Source organism: Mustela erminea, chromosome 10 (assembly GCF_009829155.1).
Source record: "Mustela erminea isolate mMusErm1 chromosome 10, mMusErm1.Pri, whole genome shotgun sequence".
In the NCBI taxonomy this organism is placed as follows: Eukaryota; Metazoa; Chordata; class Mammalia; order Carnivora; family Mustelidae; genus Mustela; species Mustela erminea.
Window position 1 is genome coordinate 47033555 of NC_045623.1, and position 24458 is coordinate 47058012.

The 24458-nt window shown below is 38.1% G+C and overlaps 1 protein-coding gene and 1 pseudogene across 6 annotated transcripts in view; one reads left to right on the forward strand and one right to left on the reverse strand.

Annotated features, from left to right (window-relative positions):
* Positions 1 to 24458, forward strand: part of SLC44A5 (solute carrier family 44 member 5) — a 419902-nt gene that overhangs the window by 87965 nt on the left and 307479 nt on the right. The gene's annotated exons all lie outside the window — the stretch shown is intronic.
* LOC116568337 lies at positions 7976 to 8069 on the reverse strand (annotated as a pseudogene).

A 24458-nucleotide genomic window follows, 5' to 3' on the forward strand; every position in this document is an offset into this window, starting at 1 on the left:
GCCGAAGGCAGAGGCTTTAACCCTCTGAGCTACCCAGGCACCCCAAACCCTCATTTTATAGATAAGGAAATTGAGGTCTCAAAAAAGTAGCTCTTCCCTTCTTGTTTTGGTTCCTAGCATTCTGCACATTGTTTTTTACTCACCTACTTGGTACTCAACAGTATAAAGTCAGGGGCTCTGTATCTATTTAGCACAGAGTACAATTTCAATAGATGTCTACTGTTGAGTTACTAATGTTGAAAGGAATGGGGGACCACTAAAATTTTTTGACCAGCAAGGAATATATATTGGAAGTAATATTTATTTATTTTTTTAAAAGTTTTTGTTTTTTTAAAGATTTATTTATTCATATCCAGAGAGAGGGAGAGAGTATACGTGAGTGGGGGGAAGGGCAGAGGGCGAGGGAGAGAGAGAGAATCTCAAGCAGACTCCCTCCTGAGTGTGGAGCCTGATGGCAGTCTCCATCCTGCAACCCATGAGATCATGACTTGAGCTGAAATCACAAGTTGGACACTTAACTGACTGGGCCACCCAGGTGCCCTGGAAAGACGTTACTTTTAAAGGGTGTCATTTAAAAGTGTCATTTGACCCCCCAATGTGGGGCTCAAACTTACAGCCCTGAGGTCAACAGTCCCATGCTCTTCACACTGAGCCAGCCAGGCACCCTGAAAGTAATATTTTAGGAGGATTTATTATTAGGAAGGAAAAGATAAAGAGACTGGAGATGTGATGATCTTCCTACCGCTGTGGTTCTGTAGAGCCTCGCTACTCAGCATGTGATAGAGACCAGCAGCATCAGCATCACCTGAAGCCTTCTCAGCAGTGCACTCTCCAGCCCCAGCTCAGACCTACTGAGTCAGCATCTACATTTGTACAAGATCATATGTGCACATACAATCGAGATGCATGCACATATAAGTTTAAGAAGCACTGCTCTAGGACATCCTATGACCAGTGCTGGACTTACAGGGGGAGCCCCATGGGATCAAAAAACCCTGCAAATATGAATGGCTGGTCAGGTCAGCTTTTCCTTAAGCCTATTCCTTGAGATTACTGGTTCTCTGGGATCTTAATAGGTCAAAAAGATTTAGCAAATCCCAGGTTAAACAATGTTAAACAAGTTTCTTTATGGGCAGACTTCTTTTATCTTTTAATATGCTAATGTACTTTCTGAGTCACCAAGAGAAAAACTGTATTACATACACCATGGAAGCCAGTTTGGGGGGCATCTTTCCATGTTACTATTTTGTGTAGCACATCTTGGTAAAGTTGTAAAATGCCTTTGTGATATTTAGGGTCTCAGACATAAGATATTCTAGCCCCTAGGCAAGAAATGGTCTTACTCCTAAATTTAATAGATGCCCACTCTTTCTGTCACTGGCCGGGATATGTCCTTTCACTTCTGACTCACTTTCACTGGCTGAAGCCTATCTGGATGGCATCATAGGATAGATTCGTGGGTTCTGTTAGTGCTGGTCTGGGGAAAATTTTAAGAGTTAGTTGCTGGTTATGATGTTTAATGAAAATGAGGAGGAGACCCTGGAAAATGTTAGGGTCATTGGTAACATACTGAATTTTAGTTTGTGTGTAGCAGTGAAATCGGGGATGAGTGATTACTAGGTGAACAAAGAAGACAAAAAGAAATTTGATTGACAATTATGAACCACATAATCTGTCAGCAAATTTATAGTCAAAAATGAAAAGCAGCAGATGAACATATACATTTTAGAACTAAGGTTGTTTTGGACTTAGGACAGTCCAAAATTGGTTTTTCAAAGTTTATTTCCATTGATGCCTTTTTTGAAAATTTATGGCCCATTTTAACACTGACATGTTGATTATCCTGCATTTTTTAACTCAGAAAGCATTTGATTTTAAATCACACTCACCAATAAACTACCTATATTTTGGATAGTGCTTTGTTTTATGTATCCTTGACATGAAGTTTCACTTTTTCTTTTTCTTTCTTTTTTTTGGTAGCAGTATACTTCCTGCTCTTCATGGTAAGAGGAATGAAAATACTTTCTCAATGATACCCTTACTGTAGGCAGTAGCAACATCACTTTTAATTCTTTTCTTTCTGTTAATAAAGCAATATAAAGAATTTTTGATTTGGATCTGTCTTTTCAAAAGGGCACGGATTGCATGGAGCACGGGGTGTGGTGCAAAAATAATGAATACTGTTATGCTGGAAATAAAAAAAAAAAAAGAAAAAAAAATAAAAGTGTAAAAAAAAAAAAAGATTTACTTTTTAAAAAAAAAGATTTTATTTATTTATTTGACAGAGAGAGAGAGATCACAAGTAGGCAGAGAGGCAGGCAGAGGGGGAGGGGGAAGCAGGCTCACTGCTGAGCAGAGAACCCAGATGCAGGACTCGATCCCAGTACCCTGATACCATGACCTGAGCCGAAGGCAGAGGCTCAACCCACTGAGCCACCCAGGTGCCCCAGAAGCTTTACTTTTTATTCCCTTTTCCTGACATAAAAAACGTCATTTCTTGCAAAATCAAGGAAGTACTGTTATTTCTACTTATGATGCCAGTATGCTTTTTCTTAGGATTTTTTCTCTTTAATGGATAAATTTGGATATATAAGCCTTTTTGTTGTTGTTTTTTAGAGAGGGAAAGGGGAAGGGCAGAGAGAGAGAGAGAGGGAGAGAGAGAATCTAAAGCAGGCTCCATGCCCAACATGGAGTTGACACATGGCTGCATCTCACAACCCTGAGATCAGGACCTGAGCTGAAATCAAGAGTGGGATGCTTAACTGACTGAGCCACCAAGGTGCCTCTGGATATGTAAACATCTTAAACCTGATTCAACTCAGTTTCTCTTTACTGTACCCTTAGTTAACAGAATTACCTGCATTTTCAGAAGAAATTTTTAAGAGAAAGGAAGAAAATTTTTGAAAAATCAAGCAGAATATATTGAATTAAAGTAGTCTTTGGTTTCAGAAACTTCTAGAAGATGTTAGTGTAGTTTCAGCCCACTTTTCTCCATGTCTAAAATTGTCAGTTCCCATAACACTATGACTAGAATGGTGATCTGAGATTTTATAAGCTATTAAGTCATCCTAAAGAAATTAAGTTTTTCTTATTTTACTAGATTTACTAAGACAGAAAAGTAGACTAAAGCATTATGTAATGCCAGCCTTTGGAAGGAATTCTAAGATGCTTGAGCTGTCCTATTGGCAGGATAACAATGGTGGGAGATGCCATTTACTAGGCAATTCTGCCTCTGCAGTGGAGTGGGATGGGGGATTTTGTAGCAGCTGAGTGACTACCTCTGGACAGGTGGAGAGGTCTAGATGGGTGCTATGGGAACACCAGCTGCTGAACTTTGGACAGCATGGGTGGCTTGTCCCAACTACAAGCCCTTGGAGTTGGTAGGAAAGAGATAATAGAGGCAGTAATTGTCCCACATATCAAAGGTAATTTACTAATAATCCTTATTTAATATACATGCTGAGGGTTGCCAATAATTATTCTAGAAAGATTTTCAACAAGCATTGGAAATAAGGATTTAAGTTAAGCTTTGGGTCACTAGACAATCCCATTACTTAAATATTTGTACAACATCAAGCCAATAAAGTATTTATCAAGTATCATTAGGGGTCATGTTCTGTGCTAAGTTCTAGAATGCCAGTGCAAGAAAAAGATACATGTTACCATTGCTATCACATTGCATGCTGACTAGCATGTGACGCAGATAAATCAACAAGATGGTATAACACAATAATAAGCCATGAGAGGAGAAATAACAGGGAACCATGATAGTATACAGAAGGGGATACTTGGCTTTTAGTGACGGAGCCAGAGAGGCAGAGGCATCTACATGAAGGATGACTAAGCATTGGATGGACCAAAAGAAGTTGGGCAGAAGAAGCATTCTGGGCAGGGGAAAAAAGCATACACAAAAGCTCAGAGGAAGATCTTAAAGAATGTTTTGTCTAGAGCATACAAATCTTGGGAAGAAGGAGAAGTGGTAGAAATGAGGTTAGAAAAGTAAACAGAATCTTGGCATATAGAGTTTCATAAACATTTGGGCTTTATTATAGATGGAATAGAGAGCCATTGAAAGGTTTTCCAACAGAAATTATTTGATGTGCATTTTAAGACAATGACTCTGGGGGCATTCTAAAGAATAGACTAGAGGGAGGGAGAGAATGCTGGTGAGAATGAGACCATTCTCATGGGGAGACTGTTGCAGAGGTTTAAATGTGAGAAGATGGTAGCCTGTATTTCACAAATGATAGCATTCTTCTTCTTCTTCTTCTTTTTTTTAAAGATTTTATTTATTCATTTGACAGACAGAGATCACAAGTAGGCAGAGAGGCAGGCAGAGAGAGAGGAGGAAGCAGGCTCCCTGCTGAGCAGAGAGCCCGATGCGGGGCTCTATCCCAGGACCCTGAGATCATGACCTGAGCCGAAGGCAGAGGCTTTAACCCACTGAGCCACCCAGGTGCCCCCCAAATGATAGCATTCTTAATGGCTGGTGCTTTCTGACACACTAGACACTAAAGTTATTTATTCTTACTTTAAAAGAATAAAGTGTTTATTATTTTTAACTTTGTATTTCCCATGTTATACTTATTTAAGAAACCATTCTTATTTCTCCTTTCTTGTACCTTTGTTAATTATTATGTCTGTTGCTTCCTGAATATTCTCCTGTAAATGTCTTTTCTGTTCTTGCCATGTATTTTCTACCTTTTGCCGTTGTGATTTCTTTTCCTTTCCTCCCTTCCTTCCTAATTTCTTCTTCAAACTTGAGTATAGAGTTCATGATGAGAGAAAAGAAATTATGATTCTAGTGAATAGATATCAGTTATCACAACTAGGGATAGCCTGAGATTTCCTGAAAAGAACAAGTAGAAAAAAATTCAGTTTCCAGCACTGGAAAGAAAGATCACAGTTTAAAGACAAACAATGTTTTTGGAGGGGAAGTGGCTTGCTGTACAGCAATCAATACAGTAGAATTAGAAAAGACCAACATGAATCAACCCCGAAGCGCAAAAAGTAATTAAGGGCACAAAAAGCACATAATAAATGTCAAGTACAAAACAGAAGCTGAGAAATTACAGAGTGAAGTTCAGAGTTTAAAAATGACAGAAAGACCAAAGGTGGTAAATGACAAAAACATTTCATATAAGACTAACTAAAAGTGCTAAAATATCACAACAATATTACATAGGACACAACAGGTCAGGACACAGCCTTGAAAGATGTCTAATGGATAGTAAGGGTGAATCATTGAGAGGGTCTTATAGACATTGATTTAAAAAAAAGTAAGATTAAAAGAATTCTTTGTCTTAGAACTTTCAAAAAGCTTAGTCTTGCTAAACAGAGAAATCAATGTAAAATGAAAGAAATAAAATTGTTCTTTGGAAACGTTACCAACCAGTAAGTGGCAAAGAAATTGAGAAATTTGAATCTTCATATAGGACCAGATATGCTTGCTTTTAGGATTAGTGATGTCCAAGGCCTTTAGAAATACTTTATAAAAAAGTATGTTGCTTTTGTGTATTTTTTTCCCAAGTCACCCAAGGTAGGCCACTTTTAAGGCTTCCTTGGCTTTCTGTGTGTTAGAGTATGACACACCTGTCCCTTACCAGATAAAATGAAGGAAAACATCAAGAGGATGTACAGAAATCCTAGCAAAAGAACTTCCAACCTATTAAACCTTTTGGGGGGAAGTGGGAAAGGAGGATGTGCTCATTATGTGAAGTGGAGAGCTGGAGGAATGGGAATGCTCTGGAAATCCTTTGTCTTAAACCCTTTGGGCTGCTATAACAAAACTATCATGGACTGGGTGGCTTAAACCAGATTTATTCTGGGGGTGCCTGGGTGGCTCAGTGGGTTAAAGCCTCTGCCTTCGGCTCAGGTCATGATCCCAGAGTCCTGGGATCGAGCCCCGCACCAGGCTCTCTGCTCAGCAGGGAGCCAGCTTCCCTCTCTCTGCCTGCCTCTCTGCCTACTTGTGATCTCTGTCTGTCAAAAGAAAAAGAAAAAAAAAAAAAAAAGACTTATTCCTCACAGTTCTGGAGGCTAAAAACTTCAAAATTTACCAGAAGCCTATTTCATTGTTTCTTAGCTTCTACAAGAAGTCTTGTAGACAGCTGCCTTATAGTTGTATGTGTGTGTGTGTGTGTGAGAGAGAGAGAGAGAGGCAGACAGAAAGGCAGGCAGACAGACAGACACATAGACTAATCCCTTCATGATGGCTTCACCCTGATGACCTAATTACCACTCAAGGGCTTCATCTCCAAATACCATCACTTTGGAGATTAGGGTTTCAGCATATACATTTGGAGAGGACCAGGAGCATTCAGTCCACAGCATTCTCAGAGATAGAAATTTTCCAAAGAGAGAGCAATTGTTCTTTTGAAATTGTATGTTAGCGGCAGGATTCAAAGCATGGGTGTGCCTGACTAATTTATGCTCTATTCTCATTATGCTTGGGGAACAAGGACCACAAAAGACGGAGCAGGCGGAGAAGGTGGTAGCACCTGAGGGACAGGAAGGCAACTGAAATAAATCACAGGAACTGAGGGAATCAATGGAAATGGAACATGAAGAGCTGGTCTTAGGCAATGCGGAGGATTCTGAATCCTCTTGGGGCTGTCGCGGGTTCTGCAACTGTTTTGTATCTGGTCCTGGAAAGACAGCGGTCAACTCTGGAATTACTAATTATATTACTTTAAATGTAATTATATGACTTCAAATGTAACTTCCAAATTTCCCCTTAATTTTATATTTAAGCATTTTCCAAATATCAGAAAACCTCAAAGAATAATACAATATGAGCACTTACGTACTCATTACCTTGATTCAGTAGTTGTTTATATTTTGCCATATTTGCTTTAAATAACTATAAGTATATATATTTTTTCTGAATGCCTTAAAAATAAGCTGCAGACATTGTGATATTCACCATAAATGTTTTATATAACCATAATATTATCAACAGACTTAAGAGAATTAAATATATATAAAGACAATAGGTTACTTTCAAAATTTTTCAATTGTCCACAAATGATTTTTATTTTTTTTTATTATTTTTTAAGATTTTATTTATTTATTTGAGAGAGAGCAGGAGCCAGCATGAGTGGCAGGAAGGGGAAGGATAAGAGAGAGGGAGAAGCAGGCTCCTCACTGAGCAGAGAGCCCAATGTGTGGGGCTCTATCTCAGGACCCTGGGATCATGACCTGAACTGAAGGCAGGTGCTTTCACTGAGCCACCCAGGCACCCCAACAAATGCTTTTTAGATCTCCTTTTTAAAAGCCAGTATTCAAAGAGGATTCAGAGATTGTAATTGACTTCTACGTCTCTCCAGTGTCTTTTAATCTAGAAGTCTCAATTTCTTTCTTTATAACTTTGACTTTTTGAGGACATTGCAGGACAGTTGTCTTTTGGAATTTCCCACATTCTGCATTTACCTGATTTCTCTCATTTGGTGGTGTTTTCCTAGTTCTGATATTCTCTGGATAGCCTTCAAAATCAAAAAGTAGATCTAAAAGGTTGATTAGATTCAAGCTAAACATTTTTTTTTTTTAAAGATTTTATTTGTTTATTTGACAGACCGAGATCACAAGTAGGCAGCGAGGCAGGCAGAGAGAGAGGGGACAAGCAGCCACCCGGCTGAGCAGAGAGCCCAATGTGGGGCTCAATCCCAGGACACTGGGAACATCACCTGAGCCGAAGGCAGAGACTTTAACGCACTGAGCCACCCAGACGCCCCAAGCGAAACACTTTATTAGCAAAATATTATGCAGATTATGTCCTTATTTCATATTATGTTACTGCAAAAGACATGTAAAATTATATTGTTTGATAATTTGGTTAATATGAAATCACCATATCTCTTCATTGAGAAGGCATATTTTTTTCTCTTTACGATTAGCAAGAACCCTGTGAGATAATACCCTGAAACTTTGTGAATAACCAGCAATCTTTCACCTAAAGATTTTATTATTTAAAAAAAAATATATGGAACGCTTCACAAATTTTTGTGTCATTCTTCTGCAGAGGTCATGCTAATCTCTGTATCGTTCCAATTTTAGTGTATGTGCTGCACTCCCCTAAAGGTTTTGATGTCCAACAAAACTCCTTGCCTGAAACAACTATATCATTAGGAATTGCAAAAGTTGTGATTTTTTCTAATTTATATATAATTTCTTCAACATTTATTTGCTGGCATTCTTCTGTGAAGAATAACTGTCTCTCATCAACTGGCTCTTGTATTTCTTTCTAAAGAAGCAGGACTCCGTCCTAATTTTAAAAAACGATTATAGCAATTTTGAATATAGAGAAAAACAATCCCAGCTATAATCTCAACAGATAGTAAACTAGTGTTAACAATTCGGTATGTTTCTTTCCATTCTTCTTTCAAAGCCTATAAGTATATATATTACAAAATTTGATACATAAGTTTTATATCCAGCCTTTTATAGTTAGTATTATATCATTATCTTTACTATGTATGCTGTTAAATATTCTTTAAAGTTTTTTTTTGCTGGCTGTCTGCCATTTCATAATTAGGATGTGGCATACTTTATTTCCCTATTCCCTTACACCAGGAGCCCATATATCCTGCTTTGTCCAGGGCAGTTCTTATTTATGACTGTCGTCTTTGCAAAATTATTAAAGCACCCCCTTTTACACCCAGAGGCATCTCAGTTTGGAAGATAAATTATACAATCACCCTATCATCACTGTACCTGCAATTGGTCACTTGCTATTTTTAATTTTCTAATCTATCTACTCTTGCATAAATCTTTAGGTGCTTTTCTTATTATTTCATCAGGATAGATTTCTAAAAGTGAAGTGACTGGATCAATGTGTATGAGTATTTTTGAGGTTCTAAGTATTGTCTTGTTTGTATTTCTGTTAAATAAGTAAAACACTGTACTGTTAAACTGGACTCAACAAATTTCTCTGCTTTACCTTCCCTTTGGAAGGATTTATCAATATTGGCACTATTAACATTTTAGCCCAGAAAGTTCTTTTTGTAGAGGGCTGTCTGTGCATTGTAGTAGCACCTTTGGCTTTTACCTACTACCTCCAATGGCACTCCCACCCCAGTTGTGACAATCAACACAATCTAGGTATTGCCAGATATCCCCTGGGAGGCAAAATAACTCTCCATTGAGAACCACTGGCTTAGAAATAATAAATGTTTTTATTCCCCCTTATCTAGCTTATTTGTCCTAAGCTGTTAGTTTTTCCAGTAAAGAATTGTCTGTTTAGCCCACTAGTAATAATAAATGGTAAAAGTTCCTTGTTCAAAGTTACCTGATTAAAAATGATTGAATAGGAATTTGAGCTTAGGTCTGTCTGTTGTCAGTCTTATCCTTGGGTCCTGCTGCCTCATGTAAGTACTGTCATCAGGTACCCACTATAGCTACACAGGCCAACAATCAGAAAAAGAAGTATTTTGTCGCTGGTGAGTTTTTGGTAATCATTTGGGATCTGTTTGATTGTTACCAAGATAGTTCTTATTTATTTTTATCATCTGTAAATGGATTGGCTGTGTGAAATAAATGTATTGAAACTTGCAGTTCAGTTCCTGGTACACAGTGGGTACTCAATATGTGCTGGTTTCCCCCTATACTTATATTGGGTTATTATAACCATCTGCTAATGGATCTGCACAGGGCTTAAAGGAGAAGCAAACGAAGGGGGGCTGATCACCTTTCCATCTAACTACTTTCAAAAGCTGCTCTCTCTGCTTTTCCTCAATGTTGAGGGCTCACATGTTCAAGAAAGAACAGGAGTCAGACTCCAGGGCATTGACAAATGAATGAAGGAAACACAATTTAAGTCACTGAAAGTAGTGTTGATCCATCTTCTGTTTCAAAAGCTGTTTGTTCAGAATAAGAAAGCCGTCTTCAAGCTCTGCATATGTAGCTTTATTCCACCTTGTTTGGGGACAGGTTCTAACACATAAACATAGGGCTAGTGAGAAGGGAGAGGACAGACTGGGGAGAATATCATCCACTAATACTTCCCAGAGTCACTCCACCACTACTGCCAGTTAAGTCCAAGTGATGACGGGCCGATAAAAGGAATCTGGCTGACTCTTCCCTCCTAACATAGAAGAAGGAGGTTTGGCTGGAGTTCAGCAGCTAACCTCAACTTAGAACCTTAACTATGATTATTTCAGGAAGCAAGGCTGAACTAAAGCTAGTTTTATTTAGGTTTCTCTTAAATAGTGGACACTGCCGACTGTGGAGGTTTTTGAAAGGAAAAGCAGAGAGACACTATGACAGAATCACGTTTCCTCCAGAAGATACTAGACCAGGAAAGAAAAAAGAGACTGGATGTGAGATACAGGAAGTTCTCATCTATTCTTAACCTATTTTTAACTTCAAAGTGTGATCGTTTAGGCTTTACAGTAGTCTGTGGTTTTTAAAACATTTTCACGAGGGTGGCTCAGTCATTAAGCGTCTGCCTTCGTCTTGGGTCTTGGACCCAGGGTCCTGCAATTGAGCCCTGCATTGGGCTCCCTTCTCAGTGGGGAGCTTGCTTCTCCCTCTCCCACTCCCTCTGCTTGTGTTCCCTTTCTTGCTCTGTCAAATGAATGAATAAAATCTTAAAAAAGACAACATTTTCATGAATAATAGCTTTTTGACCACTGTAACATGGCCTTGAGAGGCAAGTCAGGCAGACCCACATTCTTGAAGAAGAAATGAAACAGGGAGAAGTTGTGATTTTCCTCAGTTTTACAGAATTAGAAATGATAGGGGATCCTTGATGCCTACATCAGTATGGTCTGCATTCTACCCCAATGCTTATATAGTTCTAGAGCTTACACCATTTCTCCGCCCTTAGACTTTTTTTTTTTTTTATTGTTTGGCTGGCTTTTTAAACTACTCCATTTGTGAATAGTTGTTAAAAGAATGATTATGTGGTTGCCTCTTCCAACTTCAGTGCAGCATTTCAGAGTATGCCTACCATGTTGTCTGAAATGTGGGTACTACCCCCTACTCTGTTTTTGTTGTCTTCTTTTGTGTCCTAGTGTAAGGCTGAGCAGGGTTTATTGCTGTACATATATCACATTTTGAATTTATGATAGCTTTCTATTAATGGCTTGGATATTATTGTGTTTCAACCTCTGTGACCCTATGTCAGGACACCTCAGCTTGGGGATATATTGCTGAATTATAATTTAAAAACCCTTGGCCCTTCTCCCCGTCAGACAAACTTGAACATAAGACAGTGTTGTCTTAAATAGGACAGAGTTAGGACTTCTTTTTCAGTAAACGGTGGATATTTGAAAAACAGCATATGCTTAAAATAGCATGTGTTCTCCCTCCCTCCCCCTCCCTCTTTCTCCCTTTCAGACTGATCACAATGTATGAAAGCATAATACAAAGTGGGAAATGATCTCTTTTAGTTATCATGGTGCTGTTTAAAAAAAAAATCTTATTATATCTTGCTTACTAGAAATAATAACATCAAGCACTTATGTCTTAGTTACTTTTAAAAAATTTTAATTCCAGTATAGTGAACATATAGTGTTAAATTAGTTTTGGGTGTACAATATAGTGATTTAACTAATTTGTACATAACTCAGTGCTCATCATGATAAGTGTACTTTAATCCTCTCTACTTTTTTCACCCATCCCCTACCCACCTCCCCTCTGGTAACCATCAGGTTATTCTCTATAGTTAAGAGTTAGTTTTCTGGTTTGTCTCTTTATTTGTCTTTAAATTCCATGTCTGAGTGACATCATATGGTATTTATCTTTCTCTGACTCACTTATTTCATTTAACATTATACCCTCTAGATCCATCCATATTGTTACAAATAGCAAGATTTCATTCTTTTTTTGTGGCTGAATAAAATTCTATTTTATATATATATATATATATATATATATATATATATATATATATATCACTTCTTCCTTGTCCATTCTTCTACCCATGGACACTCAGGGAGCCTCCATAATTTGGCTATCAAAAATAATGGTGTAGTAAACATATGGGTGCATATATATCTTTTCAGATCATGGTGCAATTTTAACTTCTAACTCTTAACTATTTTATTTTATAAATCTTTCAGACCCAAATTACCTTATGTCCTAAATAGTCTTCAATTTCAGCCAGTTGAAATTCATAGTTATATTACTCTCTCCCTTTTTCTTATTTCCCTTTTCTATTATATCCTATTCATCCATCCATCCATCCATCCATCTGTCCATCCATCCATCTGTATCTCTTAGTAGAGGAAGCCCCCAGGGTTAGCATGCATAGAAGCTAAAGCAGCACAATTTCAGAATTTAGTATTAAAAAGTATTCTTAAATTAAGCAAGTGTAAGTGAGTTTGAAATTTATCTTCTCACTCCTATTTTGGAAGTGTTTCATCATGATAATATTATTATCTCTTAAATATAATCATATAACCAAGTGCCCATAATTTATTGACTTTATGTGGTATCATATTAAGAAGCTGAAGAGGTTGAAATTTGAAGTCAAAATTAGAGTATAAAATTTAAAGAATTTAAATTTATTGAGTTTAAATGTATCACACTTATTTATTTTTATTTTTTAAAGATTTTATTTATTTGATAGAGAGAGACAGACAGCCATAAGGGGAACACAAGCAGGGGGAGTGGGAAAGGGAGAAGAAGGCTTCCCGCCGAGCAGGGAGCTCCATCCCAGGACCCTGTGATCATGACCCGAGTGGAAGGCAGACACTTAATGACTGAGCCACCCAGATCCCCCTAAATGTATAGAATTTAAAGTTGAAATTTAGAGTGCAGATAAAAATGGCTTTCTGTGTCTATCCTCATATGTTGCAGTAACTGATCTTTATGATTTCAGTGGCTGGGCCATTTCAGTGTCTCTGCCCACCTCCTTGTATACTGCCCTCACAGCTCCATCTCCTCACAAGATGGAGTCAGTCCTGCTGGTATCACGCATCATCACCCCCAATCTGTGGCATTTTTGTCAGTTACCTCAAGATTACCTTCCACTCCAGTCTCTGAAGGAAATTGACAGGTGGTCAGAGAGTTTCAGCAGTTGAAAGAAGTGTCTTACTTCCTAAGAGAAAACTATCTATAAATTTCCGTCTTAAGAAGGTATTGTGATGAATTTAGATAACTTGGAGCAAAGTGACTGGAGAGTTATTATATTGTAAGGATGTATTATTTTTAGGAGATGAAGGTCAGAGTCATGTAAACTAAAAAGTAAGAAAAAAACAACAGCTTCAGTATCCACATGTTTATTATTTGTGAAATGCTGCATATTTTCCAATATAAAATAGGGTTACTTATGTTTTATTATAGGAAGTTTGGTGTGCATTGGGGAGGAGGGTACAAATAATAATGTAGTAAATCCAGAAGAATGTCTACCTAGTTTATGAGCTAAGAAATATATCTTATTCTCACACTTTGTTGTAAAGTTGTCTCTACTGTCTTTTGTTGAAATATGAAAAAAGAAAAAAGGAAATTTAAGAACATATCCAGAGGTACAACCCTGAAGTCCTGTTTGTGAGTTCAAATTGAAAAAACAAAACAAAACAAAACAACCTTGTAATGAAATAATCTTTACTAATACTTAAAATACCCGACTATCTTAAACAGCTTTACTGAGATAGACTTTCATTTTATATAGTTCTATTTAAAGTACACAGCTCAATGATTTTAGCATATTTACAGAATTGTGTAAACATCAATATAATCTAATCCTGGAATATTTTCATCTCATTAATAAGAAATTTCTTTAGCATTCACTCCCCATCCCCTACCCCAAGGCGACTACTAATCTGTTTTTTTTTTAATTGATTTGCCTATTCTGGAAATCTTACATAAATAAGAATCATAAATACGTGCTTTTTGGAGATGGGCATCTTTTACCAATAATTTTTTGTTATTATAAAAGATAATTGTTTTCTATTTTTTTAACATATGATTTTTTTTTTATGCATCCTGATTTTTATTGCAGCATTATTTATAGCAGCCAAAATACGGAAGCAACCTAGGTACTGAATATTAGACAAATGGATAAGGAAGATGTGAGACAGAGAGATAGATATATAGTTAGGTAGATAGAGATGATAGATAGATGATAGATAAATACATGGTCATGAAACAAGGGTGAATTCTTGCAATTTGAGACAACATGAATAGATCTAGAAAATATTATGCTAAGTAAAATAAGTCAGACTGAGAAAGACAGATGCCTTATTGTTCAACTCATAAGGGGAATATAAAGAAAAATACTTGAATAAACAAGCAAAAAACAGGGCGCCTGGGTGGCTCAGTGGGTTAAAGCCTCAGCCTTAGGCTCAGGTCATGATCTTAGGGTCCTGGAATCGAGGCCCGCTTCGGGCTCTCTGCCTGCCTCTCTGCCTACTTGTGATTCCTGTCTGCCAAATAAATAAATAAAAATCTTAAAAAAAAAAAACAAGCAAAAAACAGAATTCTGTAGACCTATAAATACAGAGAACAAAGTGATGCTTGCCAGAGGGGAGTGAGATGGAGATTGTATAAAAGCGGTGAAGGGAGGTATGCCTGGGTGGCTCAGGGGGTTAAAGCCTCTGCCTTCAGCTCAGGTCATGATCCCAGAGTCCTGGGATGGAGCCCAGCTTCGGGCTCTCTGCTCAGCGGGGAGCCTGCCTCCTCCTCTCTCTCTGCCTGCCTCTCTGCCTACCTGTGATCTCTGTCAAATAAACAAATAAAATATTTATTAAAAAAAAAAGCAGTGAAGGAAAAAGGGACATACAGGCTTCTAGTTATGGGGTGAAAAGTCACAGGAATAAGAAGACGGTGCAAAGGAATATAGTCAAAGATTCATAATTACAATGCAACAGGAAAGATGGTAGCTACAGTGTGGTGAATATAGCATAACATAAAAGCTTCTCAAATCACTAAGTTGTACACCTGAAACTTATGTAACATTGTGTGTCAACTACACTTAAATAAAAATTTTTTTAAACATATTTTATTAAAAATAAGTAAGTACATAAATAATCTCTGACTCTCTGATTTTTTCCTTGTAACAATTCTGCTCACATACCCAGTATTTGCCTTTTCATAGGCAAATTTACAACAAACTTAGAACAAAAACTACACATATGTTTTCACTGATACTGCAACTCATTCCTATCATCCTTATCTCAAGTCTCTATACCGAGTCTGCATGAGCATTTTTCTTCTAAGATTGGCCATGACCTACATTTTACCAATTTCAATTTTATTCATTCTTTCAAAGAACCAGCTCCTAGTTTCGTTGATTTGTTCTACTGTTTTTTTGGTTTCTATTTCATTGATTTCTGCTCTGATCTTTATGATTTCTCTTCTCCTGCTGGGCTTAGGGTTTCTTTCTTGTTCTTTCTCCAGCTCCTTTAGGTGTAGAGTTAGGTTGTGTACTTGAGACCTTTCTTGTTTCTTGAGAAAGGCTTGTACTGCTATTTATTTTCCTCTCAGGACTGCCTTTGTTGTGTCCCACAGATTTTGAACCGTTGTATTTTCATTATCATTTGTTTCCATGATTTTTTTCAATTCTTCTTTAATTTCCCGGTTGACCCATTCATTCTTTAGAAGGATGTTGTTTAGTCTCCATGTATTTGGGTTCTTTCCAAACTTCTTTTTGTGGTTGAGTTCTAGCTTCAGAGCATTGTGGTCTGAAAATATGCAGGGAATGATCCCAATCTTTTGATACTGGTTGAGTCCTGATTTAGGACCGAGGGTGTGATCTATTCTGGAGAATGTTCCATGTGCACTAGAGAAGAATGTGTATTCTGTTGCTTTGGGATGAAATGTTCTGAATATATCTGTGATGTCCATCTGGTCCAATGTGTCGTTTAAGGCCTTTATTTCCTTGCTGATCTTTTGCTTGGATGATCTGTCCATTTCAGTGAGGGGAGTGTTAAAGTCCCCTACTATTATTGTATTATTGTTGATGTGTTTCTTTGATTTTGTTATTACTTGGTTTATATAGTTTGCTGCTCCCACGTTGGGGGCATAGATATTTAAAATTGTTAGATCTTCTTGTTGGACAGGCCCTTTGAGTATGATATAGTGTCCTTCCTCATCTCTTATTACAGTCTTTGGCTTAAAATCTAATTGATCTGATATAAGGATTGCCACTCCTGCTTTCTTCTGATGTCCATTAGCATGGTAAATTCTTTTCCACCCCCTCACTTTAAATCTGGAGGTGTCTTCGGGCTTAAAATGAGTGTCTTGGACGCAACATATAGATGGGTTTTGTTTTTTTATCCGTTCTGATACCCTGTGTCTTTTGACAGGGGCATTTAGCCCATTAACATTCAGGGTAACTATTGAGAGATATGAATTTAGTGCCATTGTATTGCCTGTAAGGTGACTGTTACTGTATATGGTCTCTGTTCCTTTCTGATCTACCACTTGTAGGCTCTCTCTTTGCTTAGAGGACCCCTTTCAATATTTCCTGTAGAGCTGGTTTGGTGTTTGCAAATTCTTTCAGTTTTTGTTTGTCCTGGAAGCTTTTAATCTCTCCTTCTATTTTCAATGATAGCCTAGCTGGATATAGTATTCTTGGCTGCATGTTTTTCTCGTTTAGTGCTCTGAAAATATCATGCCAGCTCTTTCTGGCCTGCCAGGTCTCTGTGGATAAGTCAGCTGCCAATCTAATATTTTTACCATTGTATGTTACAGACTTCTTTTCCCAGGCTGCTCTCAGGATTTTCTCTTTGTCACTGAGACTTGTAAATTTTACTCTTAGGTGACGGGGTGTGGGCCTATTCTTATTGATTTTGAGGGGCGTTCTCTGAACCTCCTGAATTTTTTTTTTAAAAGATTTTATTTATTTATTTGAGAGAGAGACAGTGACAGAGAGCATGAGAGGCGAGAAGGTCAGAGGGAGAAGCAGACTCCCCATGGAGCTGGGAGCCTGATGCAGGACTCGATCCCGGGACTCTGGGATTGTGACCTGAGCCGAAGGCAGTTGCTCAACCAACTGAGCCACCCAGGTGTCCTGAACCTCCTGAATTTTGATGCTCATTCCCTTTGCCATATTGGGGAAATTCTCCCCAATAAGTCTCTCCAGTATACCTTCTGCTCCCCTCTCTCTTTCTTCTTCTTCTGGAATCCCAATTATTCTAATGTTGTTTCGTCTTATGGTGTCATTTATCTCTCGAATTCTCCCCTCGTGGTCCAGTAGCTGTTTGTCCCTCTTTTGCTCAGCTTCTTTATTCTCTGTCGTTTGGTCTTCTATATCACTAATTCTTTCTTCTGCCTCATTTATCCTAGCAGTGAGAGCCTCCATTTTTTATTGCACCTCATTAATAGCTTTTTTGATTTCAACTTGGTTAGATTTTAGTTCTTTTATTTATCCAGAAAGGGCTTTTATATCTCCTGAGAGGGTTTCTCTAATATCTTCCATGCGTTTTTCGAGCCCGGCTAGAACCTTGAGAATTGTCATTCTGAACTCTAGATCTGACATATTACCAATGTCTGTATTGATTAGGTCCCTAGCCTTCGGTACTGCCTCTTGTTCTTTTTTTTGTGGTGAATTTTTCCGTCTTGTCATTTTATCCAGATAAGAGTATATGAAGGAGCAAGTAAAATACTAAAAGGGTGGCAACAACCCCAGGAAAATATGCTTTAACCAAATTAGAAGAGATCCCAAATCGTGAGGGGGGAGAAAGGGGATAAAAAGAGGTTCAAAAAGAAAGAAAGAAAAAAAAAAAAGAAAAAAAAGAAAAGAATTAAAAAAAGAAAATGAATAAAGAAAATTAAAAAAAAGAAAAAATATATATTAGATAAACTAGTTAAAAAACGTTAAAAAGGAAAAGGGTAAAAGTTAAAATAATTTTAGCAAAAGAAGAGAAAAAAAATGAAAAAGAAAAAAATTACTTTAACAACAAGACTAAAAAATCACAGGGAGAAAGCCATGAGTTCTGTGCTTTGCTCTCTCCTCTTCTGGAATTCTGCTGCTCTCCTTGGTATTGAAACTGTACTCCTTGGTAGGTGAACTTGGTCTTGGCTGGATTTCTTGTTGATCTTCTGGGGGAGGGGCCTGGTGTAGTGATTCTCAAGTGTCTTTGCCCCAGGCAAAATTTCACCGCCGTTACCAGGGGGCGGGCTGAGTAATCCGCTCAGGTTTGCTTTCAGGAGCTTTTGTTCCCTGGGCGCTTTCCGTAGAGTTCCAGAGGACGGGAATACAAATGGCTGCCTCCTGGTCTCGGGCCCGGAGGAGCCAAGAGCCCGGGGCCCCACTCCTCAGTGCTCCCTCAGAGAAGAGCACCCAGTTACTCCCGTCTGCCTGACCTCCGGCCGCGCTCCGAGTTCACCGAGCCTGTGGCCGGTTCAGGGTAACCCTGAGCTTCGAGCTTACTGTCGGCTCTGTCTCTGTAGCCGGCTTCCCCTTTCCGATACCCACAAGCTCTGCGACACTCAGACATCTCCGATCCTTCTGTGACCCTGCGGAACCTGAGGCCACACTGACCCCGCGTGGGCTTCACCCCGGTTTAGCCTCTGGAGCGATGTCTCTCAGCGGAACAGACTTTTAAAAGTCCTGATTTTGTGCGCCGTTGCTCCGCCGCTTGCCGGGAGCCGGCCCCTCCCCCCGGGGTCTATCTTCCTGTCGCTTTGGATTCACTTCTCCGCCAGTCCTACCTTTCAGAAAGTGGTTGTTTTTCTGTTTCTAGAATTGCTGTTCTTCTTCTCTTCGATCTGCCGATGGATTTGCAGGTGTTTGCAATCTTTAGATAAGCTATCTAGCTGATCTCCGGCTAGCTGAAGTAGTCTCAGCCTGCTACTTCTCTGCCATCTTGACTCCTCCCCCTAACATATGATTTTTTAAAAGAAGAAAGAACCGCTTCTATCAAATAACTCCTAACAACTTTAAATCATTCAGTCTTTCTCGATTTGTTATTTTTTCCTTAATTTGTTTAAGAAATATTTATTGAGTACATAATATGGATCAATCACACTGCTGGGTGCTGGACATATTGAGGTATACAAGATAAGCAGCTTAAGAGTTGTTGATAGAATAGGTAGTAATGGGGGACCTTGGTGGCTCAGTTGTTTAGATATCAGACTCTTGGTTTCAGCTCAGGTCATGATTTCAGGGTTTTGAGATCAAGCCCTGGGTCAGGCTCTGCAATCAACATGGAGTCTACTTGAGATTCTCTCCCTCTGTCCCACTCATTCTCTCTCTCTCTCTCTCAAATAAATACATCTTAAAAAACAAAAGAATAGGTAATAATAACCATTGTAGTGAGTGCCACAAAGAAGAAGTATAGGCTGCTGTACTGTACAGTGTGGACCTAATTTAGTTTTTCTAAAGAAATTATTTAACGTATGCCTATGTATATGTGTTTTAAATAATTGGGATCATATGATATATTAAGTTTAGTGTATTTTTTCTTAAAGCTATATTATGAATGTCTTTCCATTTCTTTTTTTTTTCTAAAGATTTTATTTATTTATTTGACATAGAGAGAGAGACACAAAGTAAGAGAGGGAACACAAGCAGGGGGAGAGGTAGAGGGAGAAGCAGGCTTCCCATGGAGCAGGGGGCCCATTGCTGGGCTCGACTGCAGGACGCTGGGATCATGACCTGAGCCAAAGGCAGATGCTTAACGATGGAGCTACCCAGGTGCCCCTGTTTTTCTATTTCTTTAAATATTCTTTGAGAATGCTGTTTCTTAAAAGATTTATTTATTTATTTCAAAGGGAGGGGAGTGGCAGAAGGAGGGGGAGAGAGAGAGAGAATCGCAAGCAGACTCCTTGCTGAGCGTGGACCTTTTTTTCCTCCAACAGAGGGCTCAGTCTCATGTGAGATGATGACCTGAGCCAAAATAAAGTCTGACGTTTAACTAACTGAGCCACCCAAGCACCCTATAGAATGCTATTTTTAAAGGCTCCATAATTTTCTACTGGATGTATATACCAAATTTATTAGAAACAAATATCCTGGAATTTAGACTGCTCAGAAGTGGCTTTCATCCTGAGGCTTATAAAGACAAAAAGTTCACATGTGAAAGCATATGAATTTGTAACCAAGAACTACTAATTAATTTCTTTTAATTATGTCTGCCTTGTATATTTTGCTTTAAAAGGTCTCTAGAATCAGGACTTAGGATTTATGGCTCCTGGAGATAAGAAGGTAGTTATAACACTTCTTGCCTTTAATAACCTCGCTGTCACTGCTTTATGATATTTGGGAAATCTCAGAGAATTAAAATAGAAGGGAAGAAAATGATGGCTGAGCTCTCATGGTCCTTCTGGACTCCAAACTGAGAGCTCTTTCTGGACTTAGTGTAGGTATTTAGCTGATTATGGGGAACTTAGGGACAGGAACAGATATTGTTGAAAATAAACTTTTAAAAGAGATGGTGACTCCACAATTGTTGATGTTTGGAAAGCATTTTCTTTGATATTTATTTATGAGTTTACTTGCTTTTTATTTTTCCCTTCCCAACTTTTTGTTCTCCTTTTTAATGTGTTCCTGTGTGCTCCCACCTTGTTTTGTATGACATGCCTTCTGTTTATCGGAGATCATTTCTTTTGTGTGCGGGTCAGAACTATTGTCAGATTTCTCACTGGGGTGAAAGTCATCTGAACATAAATCTTTTTTGCTCTTTTGCTTTCCCCCTCCTCTATGTGTGTTGTCCTTTTCTCCCCCAGTTTTGCATTCCTTCTTTTGTTTTCTTGAGCTACTTGTCCCACCTTCATTCCTCCTTGACTTTCTTGGGTCCTAAGATCTCTCGCTCTATCTTTTTTTTTTTTTCATTTATTTATTTTCAGCATAACAGTATCATTATTTTTTCACCACACCCAGTGCTCCATGCAATCCGTGCCCTCTATAATACCTACCACCTGGTACCCAACCTCCTACCCCCGCCCTGCCACTTCAAACCCCTCAGATTGTTTTTCAGAGTCCATAGTCTCTCATGATTCACCTCCCCTTCCAATTTACCCCAACACCCTTCTCTCTAACTCCCCATGTCCTCCATGCTTTTTGTTATGCTCCACAAATAAGTGAATACCTACGATCTCTTTTACACTCAGGTATAGCTGCTTCTTTTCATTCTACTGTGCTTTGATATTCTGTGCTGCCTTTCTCTTTCTCCCATTCTCTCTCTCTCTCTCAGTGTATTTAATATGTGTTTCACCTTGGCTCTGCTCACTTGTGCTTTTGAATTGCTGCAGGAACTTCTCACACATCCTATGTAGACTGAGGGAAAAGACAGATGTTGTAGTCACTAATGGAACAGCTGCTCCAAATGCAGATTCACTTAGGAAAGGGACTACACTGAAGAAGGAAATTTCCCTAATATGTTTCCCCTATTAAGAAGTTCCCTGGCTGGGACTATGTCACACTAAAAAGCTTTTGCACAGTGAAGGAAACCATCAACAAAACAAAAAGGCAGCCTGTAAAATGGGAGAAGATGTGTGCAAATGATAAATCTGGTATGTGGTCAAAATCCAAAATAAATAAAGAACTCATACAACTCGATCTCACACACACACACACACACACACACACACACACACTCAAAGCAAATGATCAAATTAAAAGATGAGCAGAAGACCTGAATAGACATTTTTTCAAAGAAGGCATGCAGATGGCCAGTAGGGATGTGAAAATGGGCTAAACATTACTAACCCAAAGAAAATGCAAATCAAAATCACGATAAGATATCATCTCATGCCTATCAGAATGGCTATTATCAAAAGACAAGAAATAACAAGTATTGGCAAGGATGTGGAGAATAGGGAAGCCTTGCACAGTATTGGTGGGAGTGTAAATTGGTAAAGCCGTATGGGAAACACTATGGAGTAGAAGTAAACTTAGAAGTACAGGGGTGGGGATGCCTGAGTGGCTCAGTTGGTTAAGCGGCTGCCTTCGGCTCAAGTCATGATCCCAGCGTCCTAGGATCGAGTCCCACATCGGGCTCCTTGCTCGGTGGGGAGCCTGCTTCTCCCTCTGCCTTTTCCTACCACTCTCTCTGCCTGTGCTCGCTTTCGCTCTCTCTTTAACAAATAAATAAATAAAATCTTAAAAAAAAAATGTAGTACGGGGTGCCTGGGTGGCTCGGTTGTTAAGCGTTTGCCTTTGGCTCAGGTCATGATCCCAGAGTCCTGGGATTGAGTCCCACATCGGGCTCCTTGCTCGGTGGGGAGCCTGCTTCTCCCTCTGCCTTTTCCTACCACTCTTTCTGCCTGTGCTCGCTTTCACTCTCTCTTTAACAAATAAATAAATAAAATCTTAAAAAAAAAATGTAGTACGGGGTGCCTGGGTGGCTCGGTTGTTAAGCGTTTGCCTTTGGCTCAGGTCATGATCCCAGAGTCCTGGGATTGAGTCCCGCATCGGGCCCCCTGCTCCACGGGAAGCCTGCTTCTCCCTCTCCCACTCTGCTGTGTTCCCTCTCTCAGTGTCTCTCTCTGTCAAGTAAATAAATAAAATCTTAAAAAAAAAAAAGAGTAGAAATACCGTATGACCCAGCAATTCTACTTCTAAGTATTTAACCAAAGAAGACACACTCATTTGAAAAGACATATGATTTCTTATGTTCATTGCAGCATTATTTATAGTAGCCAAGATATGGAAACAACCTAGGTGTCCATAGATAGATAAATGGATTGTGTATATCTGTATGTTGTGTGTATATATATAGACCTACCTATATACACAATGGTATATTAGTCATAAAAAGAATGAAGTCTTGTTATTTGCAACAACATAGGTAGGCCTGGGGATGCTGTACTAAGAGAAATTAGTCAGCTAGAGAAAGACAAATACTGTATAATTTCACTTATACGTGGAATCTAAAAATCATAATGAAGGAACAAACAAAACTAAAAAGAAACAGACTTATGGATACAGAGAATAAACTGATGGTTGCTAGAGGGGAGGGGTTGGATGAAATAGGTGAAAGGGAATAAAAGGTCCAGCTGTCCAGTTATAAAATAAATAAGTCGTGTGAATGTATCATACTGATGGAGAATATAGTCAGTAATATTGTTAACAGTTTTGTTTGGTGATAGACAATTATAAGACTTACGGTTGTGACCATTTCATAATATATTTAAATATTGAATCACTATGTGATATCGTCAAACATAATACAATATTGTATGTTAGTTATTCTTTTTAAAAATTTATTTAAAATTTTTATTTTAAATTCTAGTATAGTTAACATATAGCATTATATTAGTTTGTGACATATGGTGTTAAATTAGTTTATATATTGATTATTATTTAATACAATTATAAAAATAAATTTATTTAATAAAATTATAAAATAAAATTATAAAATTATAAAAAATAAAAATAATTATTTAAAAAAATATTCCCTGCTCAGTCTATTTTTTTCAAAGAAGATCTCTAAAAACAGGCTGGTCCTCCAAATATGATTATTTATGGAGCTGCACCTGAGTCTTCCTGTGAACAGAACTATTTTAGAGACTTGCAATGGGAAAGATATTCTAAGAAGCAGCTTCTTAGAACCACTTTGAAATTTTAAAATTTTCAAAAAAAAAAAAATACACACATGATATGCTTCAATACTCCACATGACAAAAAGGTTATTCCAGAAGTCTTAACCTAGCTTGCAAGAAGAAAGGTCAAAGAGTCAATCTGACCAAACTTACTGTGGGGCGATTATGAGCCTTGTCTTGTTGTGGTTGCTGGAAATGGACAGGTGAGTGAGTAGGCATACGTAGTACCTGCCATGGTCACAGTCTAACAGAGAATTCATATTCATCTTTTAGCTCATTCATGTGTTTATGCCACATAAATGAACTGTTTTCAACCTTGATTTCACAGCCAAACTGTTGCTTACTGTCCATGGGAACTCATGCTTCAGATAAGGAGCTCACATTTTGCATACAAAAAAAAAAATAGTATGTAAAATCATTGCATAGTGTGCTATGGAATATTTCATTGATACCAAATTTCAGATTTTGTATTGATACAAAATTTTTGAAATAACCAAGAGCTTTTCATAGTGGCCCTATTATACTTAGGCAATTGGACTGGATAATTTCTAAGGCCCCTTTCAGTTATTAAAAAACACGTTTTCTGATTTTATTCATGTCTGTTTTATAATACATTTTATTAATAAATTGCTCTCCATCTAAGAATCATATACCCAAAAAACCTTTGTGTAATTCAGACCAGGTAAAATAGTTTTTCTACCCAAACATCCCATTTTCTTTTCAGTTAAAACAGGTGCCCTCAGACAGTACTGGATATAAAGTCTAGGTTTGTCCTCATAAATCAGTGTAATTCGCTGGCCTTGAGTAATTATGTCAAAATAATTCACCTTTATTCATAATTGGATATTTAAATAAAAAGTCTGTCATTGCCTTTGCAGAGTCTGAAACAAACTGCTTGGTTGATGCAATCAGCATGTTTTCCAACAATGTGTGTTTGAAAATACTAATTACCTAATTAAGTACTAAAAAATAATCCTTTTCCAAATTTATGTTGGTAAAGGAGAAAGATTAAGACAATTATCTCA